The sequence below is a fragment of the Pongo abelii genome, chromosome 11 (genome assembly GCF_028885655.2).
Source record: "Pongo abelii isolate AG06213 chromosome 11, NHGRI_mPonAbe1-v2.0_pri, whole genome shotgun sequence".
In the NCBI taxonomy this organism is placed as follows: Eukaryota; Metazoa; Chordata; class Mammalia; order Primates; family Hominidae; genus Pongo; species Pongo abelii.
In genome coordinates, this window is record NC_071996.2 from 32,569,476 (window position 1) to 32,592,851 (window position 23,376).

Below are 23,376 nucleotides of genomic sequence, written 5' to 3' on the forward strand. Positions count from 1 at the left end.
TTTTTTTAAGTTCTGGGATACATGTGCAGGATTTGCAGGTTTGTTACATAGGTAAACATGTGCCATGGTGGTTTGCTGCACCTAAGAACCCATCACCTGGGTAAGAGATGATTATTTGAAATATGTATACATTTTGGAAGGGCCAAATTGAGCTAATTAATATATGCATTATATCATGTATATTTTTGTGTTGAGAACACTTAAAATCTGTTCTCTTAGGGAGTTTCAAGAATATCATACATTGATATGAACTATCATCACCATGTTGTACAACAGATCTCTTGAACTTATTCCTCCTATTTAACTATAATGTTGTATCCTTTGACCAACATCGCACTAATGCCCCCACCCTGACCCTTAACAGACCCTGGTAACTACGATTCTACTCTGCTTCTATTAGTTCAGTTTTTAAAAACATATCTTTCCCATATAGAGGATTAATTCTAAATGAAGGAATTGTTAGGTTCTCACTATTTTTTTTTTTTTTGCTCTGGCAGAGAATTCTTCTGGTACCTTAAGCGAACAAATCTTAGCAAGCTAGATGTGAGGGATCACTTGCCCTCTCTCAGACATGCAAACCAAAGTAACAACATAAAATAAGTTCTTCCTTCTTTGCACAGAATAAAAGTGATATGAATCTTTACTGCATTAGTCACATCCTTCTATGGTTTGAATGTGTTTGCTCCCTCCAGAATTCATGATGAATGTTAATCACCTCCAAAATTCATGTGTTTTCAATGTGGTAGCATTAAGAAGTGAAGCCTTTAAGAAGTGCTTAAGCAATGAGAGCTGTTGTCTCATTAATGGAATTAAGGCCCTTTTAAAAGGGGCTTCACGCAGTGTTAGGGAAGCTTGCTCTAGTTGCCCTTTCTCTTCCTACCATGTGAAGACTCAGCCAAAAAGGCTCTCATCAGATCACATGACAGTGCCTTGATCTTGGACTTCCCAGCCTCTAGAACTGTGAAAAATTAATTTCTGTTTTATATAAATTACCCAGTGTCAGGTATTTTGTTGTAGTAGTACAAACAGACTAAGATGTACCCTCAGTCATGTTACCACAGTCCTTTGTTTGTTAATTTTTTTTTACCATGTACTATTTCTAATACAACATCTATCTTGTTATTGTTTAAATATTTGTACTTTTCATAGCAAAGATCTTGCCTTATGCAATGCCATATTTGAAGGCCTAGCAGAGTGTTTAGTACATACCAGCTCATACTAGCTGCTAAATCATTGTTTGTTGAAAAAAGGCTAATGAATGAGTATAATCATCGTAGAGCTGCATGGAGAGGTTTAAAAAGCTTTCTATGTGCTGCTGCCACATCTTCAACTGCCTACTGCAATGCCTGAAATTCTAGAATGCAAAAGGCATTTCTCTGGGTAATGTATAGAGCAGCACTTGTTAAAGCGGTTAAACCCAAAGAGAGCCAGTCTTCTTCCTTTGACTGTGTCACACTAAGGAAAGGATAGGCCCTGATGTGTCTTTAACCTTCCACATCTCCATCTTCCTTCATTCTGTCCATGCATCTGGAGCCCATAGGAATTACAAATAACCAGATAAATCTCTTGTCTCCAGAGTGAGGTGACATGACTTTTGTTTCATCCCAATGTGATGAGAACTTTTTATGGTTACTATAGAATGACTACCTTACTTCCTATTTATAGCCTACAGTTTTGGTGACTTCAAACGAAATTATCTCCACCATCTGTTGAGATTAATAGAAGAGCTAGCAGTGTGCACACAGGGGCAAAGAAGAAAAAAATAAACTGCATTAGAGAGTGACGTTACAGACTTCTAAACATGGTAGATCTAGAAGGAACTTAATAGTGGTACAATTCAGAATCATCAAAATCATCAATTTAAAGATAAGGAAATTGAGGCACAGGGTTGTCAACTTTCTTAGAATTTGTATAAAAACAGTCTGTTTAACCTGCCCAAACTAAATAATCTGAAAACATAATTCATTCAGAAGACCTAAGAATGTTTTTAAATGGTGTCAAAATCTTTCAGTATAGCCATCTACATAAGAATCCCTTGCCTATTAGCCCAGGTGGATTAAGGAAATACCTAAATGTTTACTAAACACATAAACACTTACCCTATGTTTTAGTGGTACTACATGTCACAGCCAATGTGCAGGACATGGTGTTTCAGGCCGAATAATGCAGGTGGGACTTAGAGTATTAGATCTTTGTTGCCTTATCTCTTAATTTTGTTAAAGTAATTATAGAATCTCCCATATATAATGTCTTCAATTTCTTTTTTTTTTTTTACCCAGAGTCAGGCTGTGTTCCCATTCACAGTGCTAATAGCCCCACTGTAATGATCTTTAAAGCTATAGGTAGGACATGCTATTTTTAGTTTCTATGAGACTACTAATACTAAGTTCAGAAGCAATATGTGACAGTCTGATCTCCATCACTGCCAGGGAGAAGCAGGGCCAGTGCAGTGATATGGTGACGTAGAGTAAGCACCAGTCACTCTCTGTTGAATAAAATAATAAATAGGAGGAGGCAAAGAGGGCAAAGAAGTGTGTGTGTGTGTGTGTGTGTGTGCACGTGCATGTGTGTGTGTGTGTATGTGCATGTGCGTGTGTGTGTGTGATGGGAAGTGAAATATATATGTTTATCAGTCAGGATTTTGTCAGTCAGGATCATATTTAACAAAAAACAAAACATAATGCCTTATCATATTTAGACTTTTCTATCTTTCCTGACTATGATATTTATGTTGTGCTTTGTCCCAATAATTGTTACCTCATCATCAAGATATAAATGCTTCAGCTTCATCTTAATGTTTTATATAGGAAGACAAAGAAAGAAATAGAGTTGGAATTAAAAGAGAAAGTAGAGCAAACATTTCCCAGAAATCCCCAACTGATTTCTGCTTTTTAGTATTGGAACGTAGTATGTTATATAATGAGTCATTTTTGCAAAGGTGCCTAAGAACTTAATGGTTTTATTTATTTTCTATATTTTGACTTAAACGTGCATCCACCCTGAACAGCATATTTTTTTTTATAATAAGGAAGAAGGGGATATAACATGATGGCTTAGTAAGGGGGAGTTTCATTTTCCTCAATTTCAGGCAAATTACTATTTCTATTCATAACTCAAATCATTACATGGGAAAAATGAAGGATTCAGACTAAGGGACTGAAAAGTCATTTGATATAGTGTCCAGGTGGGTGATGTAAAAAATAAAGTGGCTGGTGGGGATTGGGAAGCCCTGAATATCACAGGACTCATCTGAAAGAGGGTGTAGCTTCTCAGCTCCAGCTTATCATAGTCATGCAGGGATGTGTACCACATTTTCTAATCTTCTAAATAAATTGAAAATTACTATCTCTGTATCAAAACTCTCAGTGTTCAATGTTGGTAACTGATACAAAGTTTTAAAACTCAGTGGAACAGAGTAAAGCACATTTGGGACGTTGGCTTGGCCTATAATATAAGGAAAGTGTTAGGAATTCAAAACAATCTCAATTCTCAGGGCCCTTTAAGCTAAAACAGTCTGTGTCTTGGCTTCCTATATGATCCCATTTGAGAATACTTTTCATGGTACCATTAAGGTGAATGCTTAAAATAATAGGAGACAGCACTGTAAGACCAAACGGCAAGTTCCTATACGGTTCACCTTTGAAATCTGACTTTGCTACTCTATCAGTTTTCCTCTGACTTACTCATATTGCAAATAAACATAGAAGCCAATTATGTTGTTAGACATGTTGATATTTCAATAGAAATAATTATGTCTTTGGTGATATAGTTTATATAAACCACATTAAAATATGGAGATTAGTGGTACTGATTGTTAAACTCCACCCACGCCAAACTTCTATTCAATTAATAACTTTTTAAATTTTTATTTTTGGAGACAAGGTCTCACTCTGTCACCTTGGCTGGAGTGCAGTGGCTCAATCATAGCTCGCTGCAGCCCCAAACTCCTGGGCTCAAGGGATCCTCCTGCCTCAGCCTCCCAAGTAGCTAGGACTACAGGTGGTGCACGCCACCATGCCTAGCTATTTTTTTTTTTTTTTTTCAAATACCTTATAGAGATGGAGTGTCTCTACATTGCCCAGGCTGGTCTGGAACTCCTGGCCTCAAGTAATCCTCCCACCTTGGCCTTCCAAAGTATTGGGTTTATAGGTATGAGCCACTGCATCCAGTCCTTCAGTGAATAACTAAACTAAGAAACTATTATTACCATCATTCTCAGCAAACTATCGCAAGGACAAAAAACCAAACGCCACATGTTCTCACTCATAGGTGGGAATTGAACAATGAGAACACTTGGGCACAGGAAGGGGAACATCACACACCAGGGCCTGTTGTAGAGTGGGCAGAGGCGGGGGGGATAGCATTAGGAGATATACCTAATGTAAATGACAAGTTAATGGGTGCAACACACCAACATGGCACATGTATACATATGTAACTAACCTGCACGTTGTGCACATGTACCCTAGAACTTAAAGTATAATAAAAATATATATATATATATATATTTCTTAAAAAAAGAAACTATTATTTTCCTGTGGGTTAGACATGGTTAAGTTTTTTTAATTTACAAGATGGGGAACCACAGTTGATGTGCAGTATGAGAATGGATTTAGAAATGTTAAGTGGCTCAGATGAACAAAGTCAACTGATCCGATTGGCCAGTCAGGTGCTAATGGTGCCAGTGATTATGGCAATGACAGGAAAATACCAAGAAAGATAAAGACAAGAACCACATTAAACATTTTTAAGTGGATCTCTACTTTATTTTTTTCACAATATTCCAAACTGAACTGTTTAAGACAATGGTTTGATTTGCCCTAAACAGTGACAGCATAAAAAATAACTGACTAAGCTCATCAGCATCTGGTACAGAGAAGAAACTCATGAGTTTTTGCTAAATGAAGGGCTACTTTCACAAAAGCTGGGGATGGAATTTCATGGGAACAGACCAAAACCTTGTAATCAGCTTTCTAAAAGTATGATGAATCTAGCAACATTTGCAAGCAAAAACTAATGCCAGTAAAAGTACAAGTAATTGTTATAATTTAAAAAGGGCCTTGGAATATAACTCTGTTTTTATAATGTCATATGTGCCCCATCCTCCCAGAATCATCCAGTGTTCTGTTAGACACCTTACCTTTTGTTTTAATCCATTATATGGTGGGTTCCTCTTTAATCACCATTTCTAATCTTTGTGCAGTATATGGATTTCGCAGTCTATACAGGTAGACCCTTGAGCTTTCAGTTTTACTGCCTCTCTACAATTTTTTCATGCTGCTACTATTCTTTATTAGCAATCCTGTTAACTGTAAAATACAATGACTTGATTCTTTAATCTCTCTATTGCAGCCAAAGTAGCCAATGTCACAGTGGAGTGTCTTGAGCAATTAAGAAGAAAAATTGTGTTGAACATAACTTTGAACTACAGTGACAAGTTGTACATACCGTAACAGTTTATATAAAACTAACCCACTAAGGTCATCAATTTCACTGAATACTAATGCTGTCACAGTTGCTCTTCTTACTCATTTTTTTTTTTATTTCTAGAGTCAAGACTGACTTTAATTAGTAAACCTGAAGAAATGAGCTACATTGAATTTCTCTTTTAATGCATGTTAAATAATTTAAATGACTTCATAATGCATGAGATATTACTTGCCATCTTCTGTTTCTTAGAAGTAATCTATCAGAAATGATAGATGAGGTCAATCTATTTAATTGAATTAATAACCAAATAAACACTTGGACAGGTTATGTAAATTTTTTCAATAGTATATTTGGAACTACAATATAGTGTATTTTAAATCTCTCTATGTATATCTATATATTTGAACTACAATATAGTATATGTTAAATCTATAATCAGAAATGTGTCTGTATCAGAATGCTCCAGAGAAACAGGACAAGATGTATGTGTATAAATATATATATAATGCATATGCATATATGTATGCATATATGTAAACACACATATATGTGTACATATGTTTGTATGAGATATTGAGAGGGAGAGAGAGAGATTGAGAGAGAGATAGGGAAAGGAGAGAGGGAGATAGAGAGATTGAAAGAGAGAGGGAATTTAAGAGAGATAAGAAGAGAGGGAGAGAGGAAGATTGGGAAATTTATTTTAGGGACAGTGCCATGCTGTTGTCCCTGGAGACTGGAGAGTCCAAAATCTAATGGCACAGATTAGCAGGCCGGAGACTCAGAAAAGAATTGCAGTTGAACTACAAAGGTAGTTAGCTGGCAGAATTCCTTCTTGCTTAGGGAAGGTCAATCTTTTTTCTGATAAGGCCTTAAACTAATGGATGAGCCCACCCACCTTGTGGGAGGGTAATCTTCTTTATTCAAAGTCCAGTGATGTGAATGTTAATCTCATCCAAAAAAGCACTGTCACAGAAACATCCAGGGGAATGTTTGACCAAATATCTGGGCACTGTAGCTAGCAAAACTGACACACAGAATTAACCATCTCAGTGTTTTAAGTTAAATATCATATTGTATGTATGAGGCATTGTCTCATTTATATTTAAATTGCTAACCATTTTGAATATAGAAGCCATATTTTGATGGTTAGAGTTACAGAAACGTGTAACATGCAAATAATATATTTATAATTCTCTTACTAATTACTGAGAATCCTATGACTTGAAAACCAATGCCCTATCTTTCTGTGGGTGTTGAAGAGGATTTTTTTTCCTTAATAATCAATTTAAATTCTGCATGAGCTTTCTGCTTAAGGCAGAAGTTGGTTCCAAGTCCAACTACTATGTTCCATTCCATTATTTCAGGCTATGTGGCTGAAAAGGTTGATACGTGGTAACACTATCATATATGAAGTGACATAAGAAAAGGTTTTGTTTTGAGGCACCAGTATTCCATAATTTCACTGAATCTGGCTGTCTACCAAACTATCACATATAATTGAATCCCTTCCATTTATCCATTCATTTATTCCACATGCACATTGAACACAGTATCTGACAGGCATGCTTCTAGGAACTGGGTATATAAGACAAAGACACTACCCTTATTGAGCTTGCACTTCAGTATAATAGCAGAAAACTAATAATACACATATAAACTTATAAGTAGATAACTTCAGACAGTGATAAGTACTGTAATAAAAAGACTAAACAGGATACTAGGGTAGAGGGAGAGAGTGGGGTTCATTTATTTAGGCTGGTTTAAAGAGGTCTCTCTGAAGAGGTAGTATTGGAAATGAACGGGAAGAGCAGAGACAAAGATGGAAATGAGGTGGGCACATTTGGGGACTAGAAAGCAAGTCTATGATGCTGAAATGCAGATAACCAAGGAAGACTGTGAGGAGATGACACTGGAAAAACAGGTGAGGACGAATCATGCGGGGCCTTGATGCCATGGCAAAACTTGTCCTGATTCTCCTCTTATGGCAAGGAAATGACAGGATCTGAACAAGTTTGAGTAGACGATGGACTCTTTTGGAAGCAGATAGAATACAGGCAGATCATTTAAGAGACTGCGGTAGTAAACTGGTAGAAATGATGGCTTGGGCTAGGAAAGAGGGTGAAGAGCAGCCGCTGGATTTGGGATATTGGAATCAGTAGAATTGTTGCTGTTGCAGGAGTACGTTCCTGTATGTATATCATATAATACATATTATTCTATTTTCAAAGTAATTATTATATTTTCAAAGCTGTTTTCCAGTTCCTATCTTGTTAGTCCTAGCAGGAATTCCACAAGCTATGGAAAGAATGATAGTTATCTGGTGAATAGACAGCTAACAGAAAAAAACAAAATAAACACTGTGAAATTGAAACTTTGTACTTTATAAATTAACTGTTTATAACATCGGTGTGTAATGATCAGCTCCTGCAGAAACATCTTTCACATAGAAGAATTTCCAAATTCCCAAGGCAACCCGAACCATCCGGGCCAGCTCTAATTGCTAGAAAGCTATTCAATATCTCATAAAGCTTCCCAGCAGAACGTAAATTAGAATGCAAAGACTAGGGGTCACATTGCGCTGCCATAGTTCGGCTTATCTTTACAGCTGCGATCTGATTCCACAATTTCTCACTCACACTTATCTATTCCTTCATAAAACAATTAAATAACTTTGCCAATATGAGTTCACCATATTGCTCCCAAAAAAGTATGCAGAAAATATTAGGTTTTACTTATTAACTGTAAAATTAATTCCATATAAACGAGCCCAAGATGTCGTTTTTTTTCCTTTCTTTCTTTTTTTTTTTTTAGAGAAGAAAGGGGAATACTTGGTATGATGAGGACACATAAAGATGGAAGAAGTCATAGGAAGAAGTCATAGTAGTTGTAAGTGCTGGGTCCACAGAGAGGGAGGAGGAGAGGGGCAGAAAACTAAGCGAGTGTGAAGTTCTCATTTTTCTTGGGAGTGATTTTTTTCAGGACCTGCCTTCCTCCATTACTAGTTCTTTTATTTGGGGGAATGTTGGCCTCCAGGACTTTTCTTAGAAATCCACACAGACTTAGCTTAATAGGAGGCTAGTATTACTTTTCCTTCCCTGAGGGGTCTCACTGATGAATGTTTAGTAAGTCAGTCAGTAATCCTGCAAGCCTGAAGCCTTTTACTCCATTCAACACTCAAAGGGTACACTTTGGAGTCAAGTAGATCTAAATTAGAGTATGGGCCCAGTCACTTACTAGGTATGTGACATGAATAATTTATTTGCCATCTCCAGCCTGAATTTTCTCTTCTCTTAAAAAATAAAAAAATAAAATCTACTGTATGAGTCAGTTAAAAAAAATCACTTATATATCTGTTCCTCTAATTCAGTCTGTTCTCAGTGCTGAAGCAGATCAGTAAGTACCTGACATGAGGTTAGCATGAATCTGTCACTCTGCGAGTCATACATTTTCCAACTAGACTGCACAGAAGGACCATCTGAGGATTGTATTTAAAATGCAGATTCCTGAATCAAAACCCTAGAGATTCCGGTTCCTAGGTCTGCAAGGAGGTTTCAGAAATCTACATTTTTTAACAAACACCTCAAAAGGTGATGAAATTTATCTCCTGCTCTTTATATTTGGATAACAAAGAAAAAAAAAATCCTGTAATGCATTTGAGTTTCATGTACCTGTGACCTCCTGTCATTTCAGAGGTAAATCTTGCTTCACTTTGGCTCTTTGCATAAACCTTCTGACCCTCAGCCTCCCATATACTGGCACAACCTATAACACCAGGACAGATGTTTGTCTACCGCCCCTGACTTCGTTTCCTGTTACTCCTGTTTGCCACTGTCTTCCTAGTTTGCAGACTGCTTTAGACTCTAATTTCTACTTCCTAATTGTCCTATGTTACAAGGAAATTGCCAGCTTCTAACTAAAGTATCCTGCTTATGTCAGGCAAATATGGAGTATTACATTTCCCAATACCCTTTCCTGATATTTCTACATTAGAGTTGGCCAGAAGAGAGACGTTCAGTGAGATATGGAAGGAAGAAGAGAAACAGAAGCTACTACTTTCAGAAGGTTTTCATAAGATAGATGCCTAAGATACGTAGAGGGGTACCCAGCAAGTCTCAGTGTATCCTTATTCTCCTCTTCTCTGAATCTAGTCCACCTTTTCAGTAGCTGGCCCTGCTGACCAATGGTGGCCCCAAACCTACCACTGGGCATTTGGCTGTAGACTCACAGTGGTAGTGGCCACCAAAGACAACATCTTCCTACAGATCTTGCTGATGTGCCCCCTTCAGAGTCCTACTTTGGCAGCAGAGCATGCTTGGCTTCTTGTCTACCTGAGTCAGCGCTTCAGGAAAAATGGCCAGTGATTCTTTCTCTGATCATCCCAGTTCCCCTTAAACACTTTCTCTTCACTTAGTGCTTCTGTGTTTGTGTAAGGTCTGATTCCTATAATAAACCCCTATCCAACAAGGCTTTAAGTAGTCCTGTTTTGTTGACCAAAATCCCATGGATACACACACTAAATCAACTCCACTCTTAGTCTGGACTCTACACATTTGTTGGTCCAGATAATAGCAAGGATTTCAAGGGATGACTCAATCATACAATGGAGACAAAATCCATTTTGTTTCTTGATAGCCTACCAGAATATTTCAGTGACTTACAGGGAAAATACACAGAATCCTCCAGGCATTTCTATTTTATTCCTAGAAATCAATATAGATATTTCAGTCAAAAAACTTTTACATGACATTTTGACCTAGAATTCAAGATGTGAGAGAGGACAAAAACAGCTGCTCTTTCCTGAAGGCTTCTGGCTTACAGGCACTTGGATCCGGCCTTAGAGATAATGCCAAAGTTGATTGAAATGTGTAGATGAAAGAGAGATTACCATTGCAAATTGTGTTAACCTTCTTACTGCATGGTTGGCCATCACCAAAAGAGTTCAGCCTTCCAGATTGCGATCACATATAATACTAGAGAATTAAATCACCCATTACCAACCCTTCAAGCACAGTTTTAGTAAATGCACACTTGGAATTCTAAGTAAATTTTGACTGAACAAGAAATGCGCAATCAACTGACGGATTTCAAAGTCCCATGATATTTTCTTCCCACAGAATCACAAGGCAGTACCCATTAAAATTAGGCAGAACCGCAGATGTATATGAAAGTGCATAACTCTAGAGATTTCACAAATCTTATTCGGAGGAAAAGTGATCTTTGCATTCCAAAGATTTTATTAATCCTCAGAGGCTACAGTCTAGAGTGAAGCCTAACATGGAATCAGATCTCTGGCTCTTCTTCTACAGGTTACCCTCTTAGTTTCACGATTCAGTGCTTTCACTCTGAACTTATATTTGAGTTATACCAGTAGAATGTGATACATGTACAAGGGTGGTACTAGAGGTCACAGACTGGTGATGTCTAGGCTTAATTGGTCTTCACACAAGTTTAGTTTGACTGGGATGGCCACCGTTCTTGTCCATCAGTGAGAGCTGTGTGTAGGCTTCCCCCCAGGTCACAGGGGCCTCCCTCCTAGAGAAAAGAGTAATTTAATCAAGTCTTATGCCTATGAAACATGTTCTATTTGGGGGCTCACTCACAAATTCAATAAGAGTTTTAGTATTATCATAAAATAACTTTTATTTATAACTGAGAGCTGCTAAGTTTCTTTGCGCTCTTGGAAATCCTCTCCTAACAATATATTGCATTGGTTTACCTACTCCTCAATCTTTATTCTGTCACTGTTGCCCAATCTTACTCTATCACCTGGATTGTATATTTCATATTCTTGGAGTCTCAATTCTCTGCCTCCTATTTTCTTATTCTATTTTTCTCCTCTATTTTTAGAAATTTGTACTTTGCATCTATATTTTTTGTGATTATGCTAATTTAAAAACAATTAACTTACCCCTCTTCAAACTACTCAAAAGCCATAGAATACAGTTACTTTACTCCCCTTCCTATTGTGTATATAATTTTTTAATCAGTTTTTTGAAAGATATTTTTCCTCTTCACAAAATTTCAAATTACTTTGGCTTTATATAGTCATAATTTGCTTTGATTTAGCCACATTTTTGCCAATATAATTGCTCATAATTTCTTTTTGTATCATTATCTTCACATCTGGATTTTTTTTTCTATTTATATTATATCTTTAATGTTTATTTTACTGAGTATTTGTTTTTGGTTTATCCCAGATTATCCGTTAAAAAATATATTTTACCCTCATGAAAAGTGTATTTGCTAGGTACAGAATTTTAAGCTATTTCAGCTCACTGAAGTTATATTCCACTGTATTTAGGTTTCTCATGGCTGTTGCTGAGAGGCCTGTTTAAATTGCTTGTCTTCTGTAGACTGCCTTTCTTCTAAAATCTTTTAAGATTCCACTTTCTCTTAGATTCTGCAATTTTCTTATGATAAGGGATGTGAGCAGATGTTATTTATCCACCATAATTGGTATGTTTTCACCTTCAGCTATGTGGTAATTTTTTTTTTTTTACTTTTAAAAACTTCAAACTTGAAGAAAAGTTGAAAGAACAGTACAATAAAGACCTGCATAATCCTCATTTAGAATCACTAATTCTCAACATCTTTCCATATATGCTTCATTTCTCTCACTTTTTCTCCTTCTCTCCTTCTCTCACTCTCTTTTTCTCTGTCTCTCTCTCTCCTTTTCTCTCTGTCTCCTTCTCTCTTTTAACATAAACATACACACAACTGTTTTGTTGAATGATCCAAAGGAGATTGCACAATTATATTTAAGTATGGGCCTCCCAAGAATATATGACCACACCACCATTACCACACCTGAGAAAAATAAACAGTTTAACAAAATTATACAACATGCAACCTACATTACATTTCATCAATAGTCACGTAAATGTTCTTTATATCTTTTTGGTCTATCATGCAACTTCATGCATTGCATTTCACTGTTATGTTACTTTAGTCTTATCTAATTTAAAATAGTTGATGTTTTCCCCTATTGTTCATTATTACATATTTTGATTTAATATTAAAGTATTAGGTTTTTGAGAAGTCCAGGGTAGCTGTCTCGCAAAGCATACCATCATAGATTTGTCTGTTTTTTTGTGCAATTAGACTGAGGTCAACATTTTTGGTAAGAATACCACATAGCTGGTGTAGTGTATCTCCCATTGCATGTCATCAGAAGAAACAAAAAGTTTCTTTAGACCACCAGTAATGCCAAATTTAGCCACTTGGTTAAGATTGTCACTATATGATCTTTCCATTTTGAAGGGACATGTTCCACCTTTTGAGTAACATGTGCAATGATGCTTTGAAAACATGAATATTCTATTCTTAAACACCTTTTACCCAATGATTTTAGAATGTATTGATAATCCTTTCATTAATAAATTATAATATTAGGACAGAAACATCAAGACTTTTTCTAGTCTATCATTCCAGCCATGGTTATTATATGACATAAAGTCTAAGAACTAATGTCTAAAATTATGTGCTGACTGGATATCTGGTGAAATCACAGGGCCTCCAATAACTTAACCACAAGCTTCCCTCCCCATTTGGCTTCTAGAGCTAAGATCCTCTCCAAACAACCTTTCTTATCAAATGGAACAGGTGCGGCTATTGCTTATCATTAACTGGTGAGTTTCAGTTGCCTGCAAACTTGAAGAATTATTTAAACAAACTGAACTGAGGTATCCAGGTCCTCTTAATGGGACTGAGTAGGTGGCTGGTGTGACCTACGGAGAGTAAGGAAAAGCAGAGTGGTGCCACAGCCCACCTAGGAGTTATACAGGGCAAGGGGAGCTACCACCTTCAGCCGTGGGAGACAGTGAGTGATGGTGCTACCCTGCCTGGGAAACCACACTTTTTCCACAGATCTGTGCAACCCACAGATCAGGAGATCCCCCTTGTCAGCCCACGCCACCAGAGCCTTGGGTCTGAACCGCAGAGTTGTGCAGATTCTCAGCGGCTACTCAGCTGGAGACTCCCTAAGACTACGAGTTCCCAGAGGGAGGGGTGTCCATCATCATTGTGGCTGCATGCTGCCTAAGATGGCTGAGCTTCCAAGGGGAAGGGCGGCAGCCATCACTGTGGCTGCCTGCTGCCTAAAATGACTGAGCTCCGGGAGGAGGGGTGACCGCCAGCACTGCAACTCCAGTTTGCCATCTTTTCCCTGCAATGCCAGGGAAAATGGACAGTTTGGACCCTGGAGGAATTCCCCATAGTGCAGCACAGTGGCCGTGGCAGAGTGTGGCCAGATTGCCTCTTTAGGCTCGATTCTGACCCACTCCATTTCGCTAGGCAAGGCCTCCCTGCAGTAATTTCAGAAACTCCAGCCAGGGTTTTAGCAACAGAACTCTAATCTCTCTGGGACTGAGCCCCTAGAAGGAGGCGTGGCCGCAGTCTACGCAAATCAGTAGACTTAGTCTTTGCCCCTGCTGGCTTTGAGGAATCTGGGCAGTCTAGACAAGTGGGATTCCTCCCAGCACGGTGCACCTCCTCCACCAAGGAGCAGCCAACCTGCCTCATTAAGTGAGTCCCACATCCTGTGCCTCCTGACTGGAGGAGAACTCTCAATTAGGGTTGCCAGACATATTATACAGTAGCATTTCTGTTGGCATCAGGTCAGTGCCCCTCTGGTACAGAGATCCCAGAGGAAAGAGAAGGCAGCCATCTTTACTGTTCTGCAGCCTCCACTGGTGACATTTCCAGGTGTGGAAAGGAACCAGGTAAATAGGGTCTGGAGTGGACCCCAAGCAAACCGCAGCACACCTATGAAAGAAGAGCCTGACTCTTAAAAGAAAAATAAACAAATAGAAAGCAACAATAACAATAACATCAGCAAAAAAGTCCCCACAAAAAAAACCCATCCAAAGGTCAGCAGCCTCAGTGATCAAAGCTAGATAAACTCATGAAGATGAAAAAGAACCAATGAAAAGATGTTGAAAACTCAAAAAGCCAGAGTGCCTCTTCTCCTCCAAATGATTGCAGTACCTCTCCAGCAAGAGCACGGAACTAGGCAGAGGCTAAGATGGGTACATTGACAGAAGTAGGCTTCAGAAGGAGCTGTTAAACAGAATAACCAGTTTAGAGAGGAACATAAATGACCAGATGGAGCTGAAAAACACAACACAATCACTTCACAATGCAAATACGAGTATCAATAACTGAAGAGACCAAGCAGAGGAAAGAATTTCAGAGCTTGAAGACTATCTTGCTGAAATAAAGCAGGAAGAGAAGATTAGGGAAAAAAAGAATGAAAAGGAATGAACAAAACCTCCAAGACCTATGAGATTATGTAAAAAGACTGAACCTATGACTGATAGGGGTACCTGAAAGAGACAGGGAGAATGAAACCAAGTTGTAAAACATACTTCAGGATACCATCCAGGATAACTTTTTCAACCTACCAAGACAGGTGAACATTCAAATTCAGGAAATCCAGAGAACCCCAGTAAGATACTCCATGAGAAGATCAACCCCAAGACACATAATCATGAGATTCTCTAAGGTTGAAATGAAGCAAAAAATGTTAAAGGCAGCCAGAGAGAAAGGCCAGGTCACCTATGAAGGGAAGCCCGTCAGACTAACAGTGGACCTCTCAGCAGAAACCCTATATGCCAGAAGAGATTGAGGGCCAATATTCAACATTCTTTTCTTTTTTTTTTAATACTTTAAGTTCTAGGGTACATGTGCACAACGTGCAGGTTTGTTACATATGTATACATGTGCCATGTTGGTGTGCTGCACCCATTAATTCATCATTTACATTAGGTATATCTCCTAATGCTATCCTTCCCACTTCCCCCCACCCCACAACAGTCCCCGGTGTGTGATGTTCCCCTTCCTGTGTCCATGTGTTCTCATTGTTCAATTCCCACCTATAAGTGAAAACATGCAGTGTTTGGTTTTTCGTCCTTGTCATAGTTTGCTGAGAATGATGGTTTCCAGCTTCATCCATGTCCCTACAAAGGACATGAACTCATCATTTTTTATGGCTGCTTAGTATTCCATGGTGTATATGTGCCACATTTTCTTAATCCAGTCTATCACTGATGGACATTTGGGTTGGTTCCAAGTCTTTGCTGTTGTGAATAGTGCCATAATAAACATACGTGTGCATGTATCTTTATAGCAGCATGATTTATAATCCTTTGGGTATATACCCAGTAATGGGATGGCTGGGTCAAATGGTATTGCTAGTTCTAGATCCTTGAGGAATCGCCACAACATCTTCCACAATGGTTGAATTAGTTTACAGTCCCACCAACGGTGTAAAAGTGTTCCTATTTCTCCACATCCTCTCTAGCACCTGTTGTTTCCTGACTTTTTAATGATCGCCATTCTAACTGGTGTGAGATGGTATCTCATTGCGGTTTTGATTTGCATTTCTCTGATGGCTAGTGATGATGAGCATTTTTTCATGTGTCTGTTGGCTACATAAATGTCTTCTTTTGAGAAGTGTCTGTTCATATCCTTCGCCCACTTTTTGATGGGGTTGTTTGTTTGATTTTTTCTTGTAAATTTATTTAAGTTCATTGTAGATTCTGGATATTAGCCCTTTGTCAGATGGGTAGATTTAAAAAATTTTCTCCCATTCTTAAAGAAAAGAATTTCCAACGCAGAATTTCATATCTGGCCAAACTAAGCTTCATAAGCAAAGGAGAAATAACATCTTTTTCAGAAAAGTAAATGCTGAGGGAATTTGTCACCATCAGGCCTGCCTTTTAAGAGCTCTTGAAGCAAGGACTAAATATGGAAGGGAAAAATCGTTAACAGCCACTACAAAAACACACTGAAGTACAAAGACCAAGGACACACAAATCAAACATGACAATATTAACCTTAAATGTAAACATGCTAAATGCCCCAATCAAAAGACAGAGAGAATGGCAAGCTGGATGGAGTCAAGACCCATCAGTGTACTGCATTCAAGAAACCCATCACATGTGCAAAGACACAAAATAAAGGAATGGGGGAAAATTTAACAAGCAAATGGAAAGCAGAATATGCAAGGGTTGCAATCCTAGTTTTCTGACAAAACAGACTTTAAACCAACACAGATCAAAAAAGACAAAGAAGGGCATTGCATAATGCTAAAGGGTTCAATTCAACAAGAAGATCTAGCTATTATAAACATATATGTACCCAATACAGGAGAACCCAGATTCATAAAACAAGTTCTTAGAGACCTACAAAGAGACTTAGATTCCCACATAGTAACAGTGTGAGGCTTCAACACCCCACTATCAATATAAGACAGATCATCACAATTGAAAATTAACAGGGATATACGGGACTTGAACTCAGTTCTGCATCAAGTGGACCTGATAGGTACCTACAGAACTCCCCACCCCAAAACAACAGAATATAAATTCTTCTCAGTGCTACATGGCACTTACTCTAAAATTGATCACATAATTGGAAGTAAAATGATCCTCAGCAAATGCAAAAGAACTGAAATCATAACAACCAGTCTCTCAGACCACAGTGCCATCAAATTAGAACTCAGGATCAAGAAACTCACTCAAAAGCACACAACTACATGAAAATTGAACAACTTGCTCCTAAATGACTCCTGGGTAAATAATGAAATTAAGGCATAAATCAAGAAGTTCTTTGAAACCAATGAGAACAAAGAGACAATGTATCAAAATCACTGGGATGCAGCTAAAGCAGTGTTAAGAGGAAAATTTGTAGCACTAAAACACCCACATCAAAAAGCTAGAAAGAGCTCAAATCAATACCCTAAAATCACAACTAAAAGAATTAGGGAACCAAGAGTAAACAAACCCCAAAACTGGCAGAAGACAAGAAATAACCAAGATCAGAGCAGAATTGAAGGAGAAAGGGACGTGAAAAACCCTTCAAAAATCAATGAATCCAGTTGTTTTTTTGAAAAAATTAATAAAATAGACCACTAGCTCGACTAATAAAGAAGAAAAAAGAATCATATAGACACAATAAAAAATGATAAAGGGGATATCACCACTGACCCTAAAGAAATACAAACAATCATCAGAGAATGCTATAAATACCCCTATGCAAATAAACTAGAAAATCTATAAGAAATGGATAAATTACTGGACACATACACCCTCCCAAGACTGAACGAGGAAGAAGTTGAATCCTTGAATAGACCAATAACAAATTCTGAAATTGAGACACTAATTAATAGCCTACCAACCACAAAAAAAAAAAAAAAAAAAAAAAAGCCCAGGACCAGATGTATTCATACATGAATTCTACCAGAAGTACAAAGAGGAACTGGTACCACTTCTTCTGAAACTATTGCAAACGATTGAAAAAGAGGGACTTCTTAATTCATCTTATGCGGCCAGCATCATCCTGATACCAAAACCTGGCAGAGATACCACAAAGAAAATTTCAGGCCAATATCCCTGACAAACATCAAAGCAAAAATCCTCAACAAAATACTGGCAAACTGGATCCAGCAACATATCAAAAAGCTTATCCACCATGATCAAGTCACTTCATCCCTGGGATACAAGGCTAGTTCAACGTATGCAAATCAATAAATGTAATTCATCACATAAACAGAACTAAATACTAAAAACAAATGATTCTCAATAGATGCAGAAAAGGCCTTTGATAAAATTCAACATCCCTTCATGTTAAAAATTCTCAGTAAACTAGGTATTAAAGGAACATACCTCAAAACAATAAGAGCCATTTATTACACACCCACAGCCAATATCGTATTGAATGGGCAAAAGCTGGAAACATTCCTCTTGAAAATCAGCACAAGACAAGGATGTCCTGTTTCACAACTACTATTTAACATAGTATTTGAAGTTCTGGCCAGGGCAATCAGGCAAGAGAAAAAATAAAGGGTATTCAGATAGGAAGAGAGGAAGTCAAACTGTCTCTGTTTGCAGATGACATGATCCTATATCTAGAAAACCCCAATTGTCTCAGCCTAAAAACTTCTTAAGCTCATAAGCAACTTCAGCAAAGTCTCAGGATACAAAATCAATGAGCAAAATTCATAAACTTTCCTATACACTGATAATAGACAAGCAGAGAGCAAAATCATAAATGAACCCCCATTCACAATTGCTACGAAAGGAGTAAAATACCTAGGAATACAGCTAACAAGGGAAGTGAAGGACCTCTTCAAGGAAAACTACAAACCACGGCTCAAGGAAATAAGATAGGACAATGACAAATGGAAAAACATTCCATGTTCAATGATAGGTATAATCTATATTATGAAAATGGCCGTACAGCCCAAAATAATTTATACGTTTGATGTTATTCCCTCCCATTAAACTACCATGGGCATTCTTCACAGAACTGGAAAAAAACCTACTTTAAACTTCACATGGAAACCAAAAAGAGCCCGCATAGCCAAGACAATTCTGGGCCAGAAGAACAAAGCCGGAGGCATCATGCTACCTGACTTCAAATCATACTACAAGGCTACAATAACCAAAACAGCATGGTACTGGTACCAAAACGGATACATAGACCAATGGAACAGAGCAGAGGCCTCAGAAATAACACCACACATCTACAACCATTTGATCTTCAACAAACCTGACAAAAACAAGCAATGAGGAAAGGATTCCCTATTTAACAAATGGTGCTGGATATGAACAGACACGTCTCAAAAGAAGACATTTATGCAGCCAAAAGACACATGAAAAAATGTTCATCATCACTGGCCATCAGAGAAATGCAAATCAACCACGATGAGATACCATCTCACACCAGTTAGAACGGCCATCATTAAAAAGTCAGGAAACAACAGGTGCTAGAGAGGATGTGGAGAAATAGGAACACTTTTACACTGTTGGTGGGACTGTAAACTAATTCAACCATTGTGGAAGTTGGTGTGGTGATTCCTCAGGGATCTAGAACTAGAAATACCATTTGACCCAGCCATCCCATTACTGGGTATATACCCAAAGGATTATAAATCATGATGCTATAAAGACACATGCACACGTATGTTTATTGCGGCACTATTCACAACAGCAAAGACTTGGAACCAACCCAAATGTCCATCAGTGATAGACTGGATTAAGAAAATGTGGCACATATACACCATGGAATCCTAAGCAGCCATAAAAAATGATGAGTTCATGTCCTTTGTAGGGACATGGATGAAGCTGGAAACCATCATTCTCAGCAAACTATCACAAGGACAAAAAACCAAACACCTCATGTTCTCACTCATAGGTGGGAATTGAACAATGAGAACACATGGACACAGGAAGGGGAACATCACACACCGGGGACTGTTGTGGGGTGGGGGGAGGGGGGAGGGATAGCGTTAGGAGATATAACTAATGCTAAATGACGAGTTAATGGGTGTAGCACACCAACATGACACATGTATACATATGTAACAAACCTGCATGTTGTGCACATGTACCCTAAAACTTAAAGTATAATAATAATAATAATAAAAAGAAACTTGACCTAAAAAAATAAATAAATAAAATAAATAAATAAATAAATAAATGGTGCTGGGAGAACTGGCTAGCCATATGCAGAAAATTGAAACTGAATCCCTCCTTACACCTTATACAAAAATTAACTCAAGACAGATTAAAGATATAAATGTACAGCCCCAAACTATAAAAACCTTAGAACAATACGCACGCAATGCCATTCAGAACATATGCATAGGCAAAAATTTCATGATGAAAGCAGCGAAAACAATTACAACAAAGAGAAAATTAACAAATGGGATCTAATTAAACTAAAGAGCTTCTGCACAGCAAAAGAAACTATCATCAGTTGAACAGACAACCTACAGAATGGGAGAAAATGTTTGCAATTTATCCATCTGACAAGGGCCTAATATCCAAAATTTACAAGGAACTTAAATTAATTTATAAGAAACAAAACAACACCATTAAAAAGTGGGCAAAGGGCATGAACAGACACTTCTTAAAAGAAGACATTTATGTGGCCAAGAAGCTTGAAAAAAGGCTCAACATCACTGATCATTTGAGAAATGTAAATCAGAACCACAATGAGAAGCATCTCACACCAGTCAGAATGGTGATTATTAAAAATTTAAGAAAGAACAGATGCTGGTGAAGCTATGGAGAGATAGGAATGCTTTTACACATTGGTGAAAATGTAAATCAGTTCAACCACTGTGGAAGACAGTGTGGCAATTCCTCGAAGACCTAGAACCAGAAATGCCATTTGACTAGCAATCCCATTACTGGGATACATGCATGTGTGTGTTTATTGCAGTACTATTCACAATAGCAAAGATATGAAATCAACCCAAATGCCCATCAATAATAGACTGGATAAAGAAAATGTGGTATATATACATCATGGAATGTTATACAGCTATAAAAAGGAAGGAGATCATGCCTTTGCAGAGACATGGATGGAGCTGGGAGCCATTATCCTTAGCAAACTAACACAGGAACAGAAAACCAAACACTGCCTCTTCTCACTTCTAAGTGGGAGCTGCACAATGAGAACACATTGATAAGGGAGGGGAACAACACACACTAGGGCCCGTTGAGGGGGTGAGGGGAGGGAGAGCATTAGGACAAACAGCTAATGCTTACAGGACTTAATACCTACGTGATGGGTTGATAGGTGCAGCAAACCACCATAGCACACGTTTACCTATGTAACAAACCTGCACATCCTACACATGTATCCCAGAACTTAAAATTAAATTACAGTAAATTTTAAAATAAAAAAATAAATAAACCAACCACATCCTCCCATGAGTACCGGGGCCTTTCCCTCTGTTGACACTATAAATCTTGCTGTCCACAGTCCCTGGTTATTCACTTTGTTCCCAAGTGCAACCTGTGTGGGCCTCTGTGGCATGGGGTGCTCTCCTCCCCTAGCTGAGAGTATATATATGTATGCCATATGTGAGTATGCATGTGTATGAACTGCAGTTGATCTCATCTGCCCAGCGTCAGGTGTTATATTCTATCATCCATATAACCCTAGAGTAGGAATCCCTCTATCACCAACAGGGTGAAGTAGGGCTAATAAAATCACATAATTCTTTTTGAAAAGAACTGCTATTTTTGTTTTTCTTTTTATCTCTTGTGTTACTATGTACTCTTGGATTTTTTTTTATAATTCAACATGTTATTCTATATTTTTCTTACTGATGCTACATATCCCAAATGTGGTCAATAAATTTCCTATACAGAGCATCTGTGCCTTTTCAGCCTTATCCTATTAACCATCAAGTATGCCATTGCTTTCTGGCATAACCCAATTTGTTCTTCCTTGTTGCAGACCTGAAATCAGCCATTCAAGTTTCCCAGTTTTCAATGTGTGTTTAGTGAGTGGTATTTAGAAATCAATATCTGTCCATTATATGCACAAACAGGCATAATGACATCCTTTAATCAAGAAGAAATGGTAATATTGAAACATAGAATAGTCAGATAAATTTAAGATGGATGAAAATGTGCTTGAAGTCTGTATTAAATGTGTGTATGTGTCTAAGTCTAATAGGGTTATATTGATACTTCTAAAGAAAACCCAACACTAAAGCATTCTTCCACACATACCCATTCCATATTTGTGCCTCCTTTCTTCCAACCATGCTAATGCATTTACTCACTAGTTCTTTCATACAATATATACGGAAAACAAACAATGTGAGAATGACCACACCAATACAACTATAAAAAAAAAAACAAGAGCTAATGATATTTTTGCAGTTGTATTGGACTTTAGAATTTATCTTTCTAAGCATGTATAAATCATGGGGAAATGGTAATATTGAAATATAGAACAGTCAGATGAATTTAAGATGGATAAAAATGTGCTTGAAGATTTTTATGAATAATGTTACCTGAATTTATAATCTTAATTTGTTGATTAATTCGTATGTTAACTGGCAAATTAATCAAGTAAAAGCCACTTAAATTATTATTTTCTCGGTATGGTAGTAAATAATTTGATATTCGGTTAAGATCATGTATGTCTGATTGATTCAACTGATTTTTTCATCCTTTGAATTTTATTTGTTTGAATATATAGGATATTTTTATAATTCAAACATCAACTACATAAAGAGTTTACTATATAAAGCAAGTTCCTTGCTTTCAAGGAACTTACATTCTGATTCTTATTCCCTCTACTCCATTTTCATCTACTTTACATAGGTAATTATTTTTTAGTTTCTGTTTATACATCTGTTTTGTTTTTCTTTTTGGCCAGGAAAGTATACCCAAGCAGACAGTCAGATTCAGACAAACAGACAAACAGATATAGAGATATCTCAAGAGAGAGAAAAAAATCATACATTCTTATTTTTCCTTATTTGTAAAACAGAAGTTAAAATACTGTAATTGTACTTTACAACATGTATCTTCTTAATCACTTTATATCAGTTCAGAGAAAATTTTCTTCATTCTTTTTTATGGCCAAATACTATTCTACTCAGTGGTTATACATCAATTATTCAATGAGCACCTTAGGTAGTTTTCAATATTATACAACTATGCTGGAATTTAAAACCCTAGGCATTTCTTTTACGTGAGGAGAGATTCCTTCATGTTAAATGCCTCAATATGGGGTTGTAGGAACAAGAATGTCAAAGCTAGTTTTTGAAAGATACTTCCTGATATAATTTTTTGTAGTTGATTTTCCAAACTACACGGCTATTCTTAATGTCTTAATCCTTTTATCAACAACTGCCAAAAACTATTTAACTTTTCTTGAATATCTTAACATTTATCTTTGTCTCTGAGAATGGAGTAGCTCCGCTGAATCTAACACTGTAATATTGAAGTCTAAAATTGAATAGGTCAATAATCTCCACTGTTGCAGATATTTCATATCAGTTTGATCTGGTTATAGTTACATTGGACTGTTTTTGTCAGAAGTATCTCCTTAACACACTATAACTCTTATTTTGCAATTACAGTAATTTTAAATACTTAAGTCTTTTCCACACTTACATTTTCCGTTTCAAAG

General features: G+C 37.3%; 1 protein-coding gene across 1 annotated transcript in view; it reads right to left on the reverse strand.

Moving 5' to 3' along the window:
• DPP10 (dipeptidyl peptidase like 10) overlaps positions 1-23,376 on the reverse strand; it is a 703,534-nt gene that overhangs the window by 209,077 nt on the left and 471,081 nt on the right. The gene's annotated exons all lie outside the window — the stretch shown is intronic.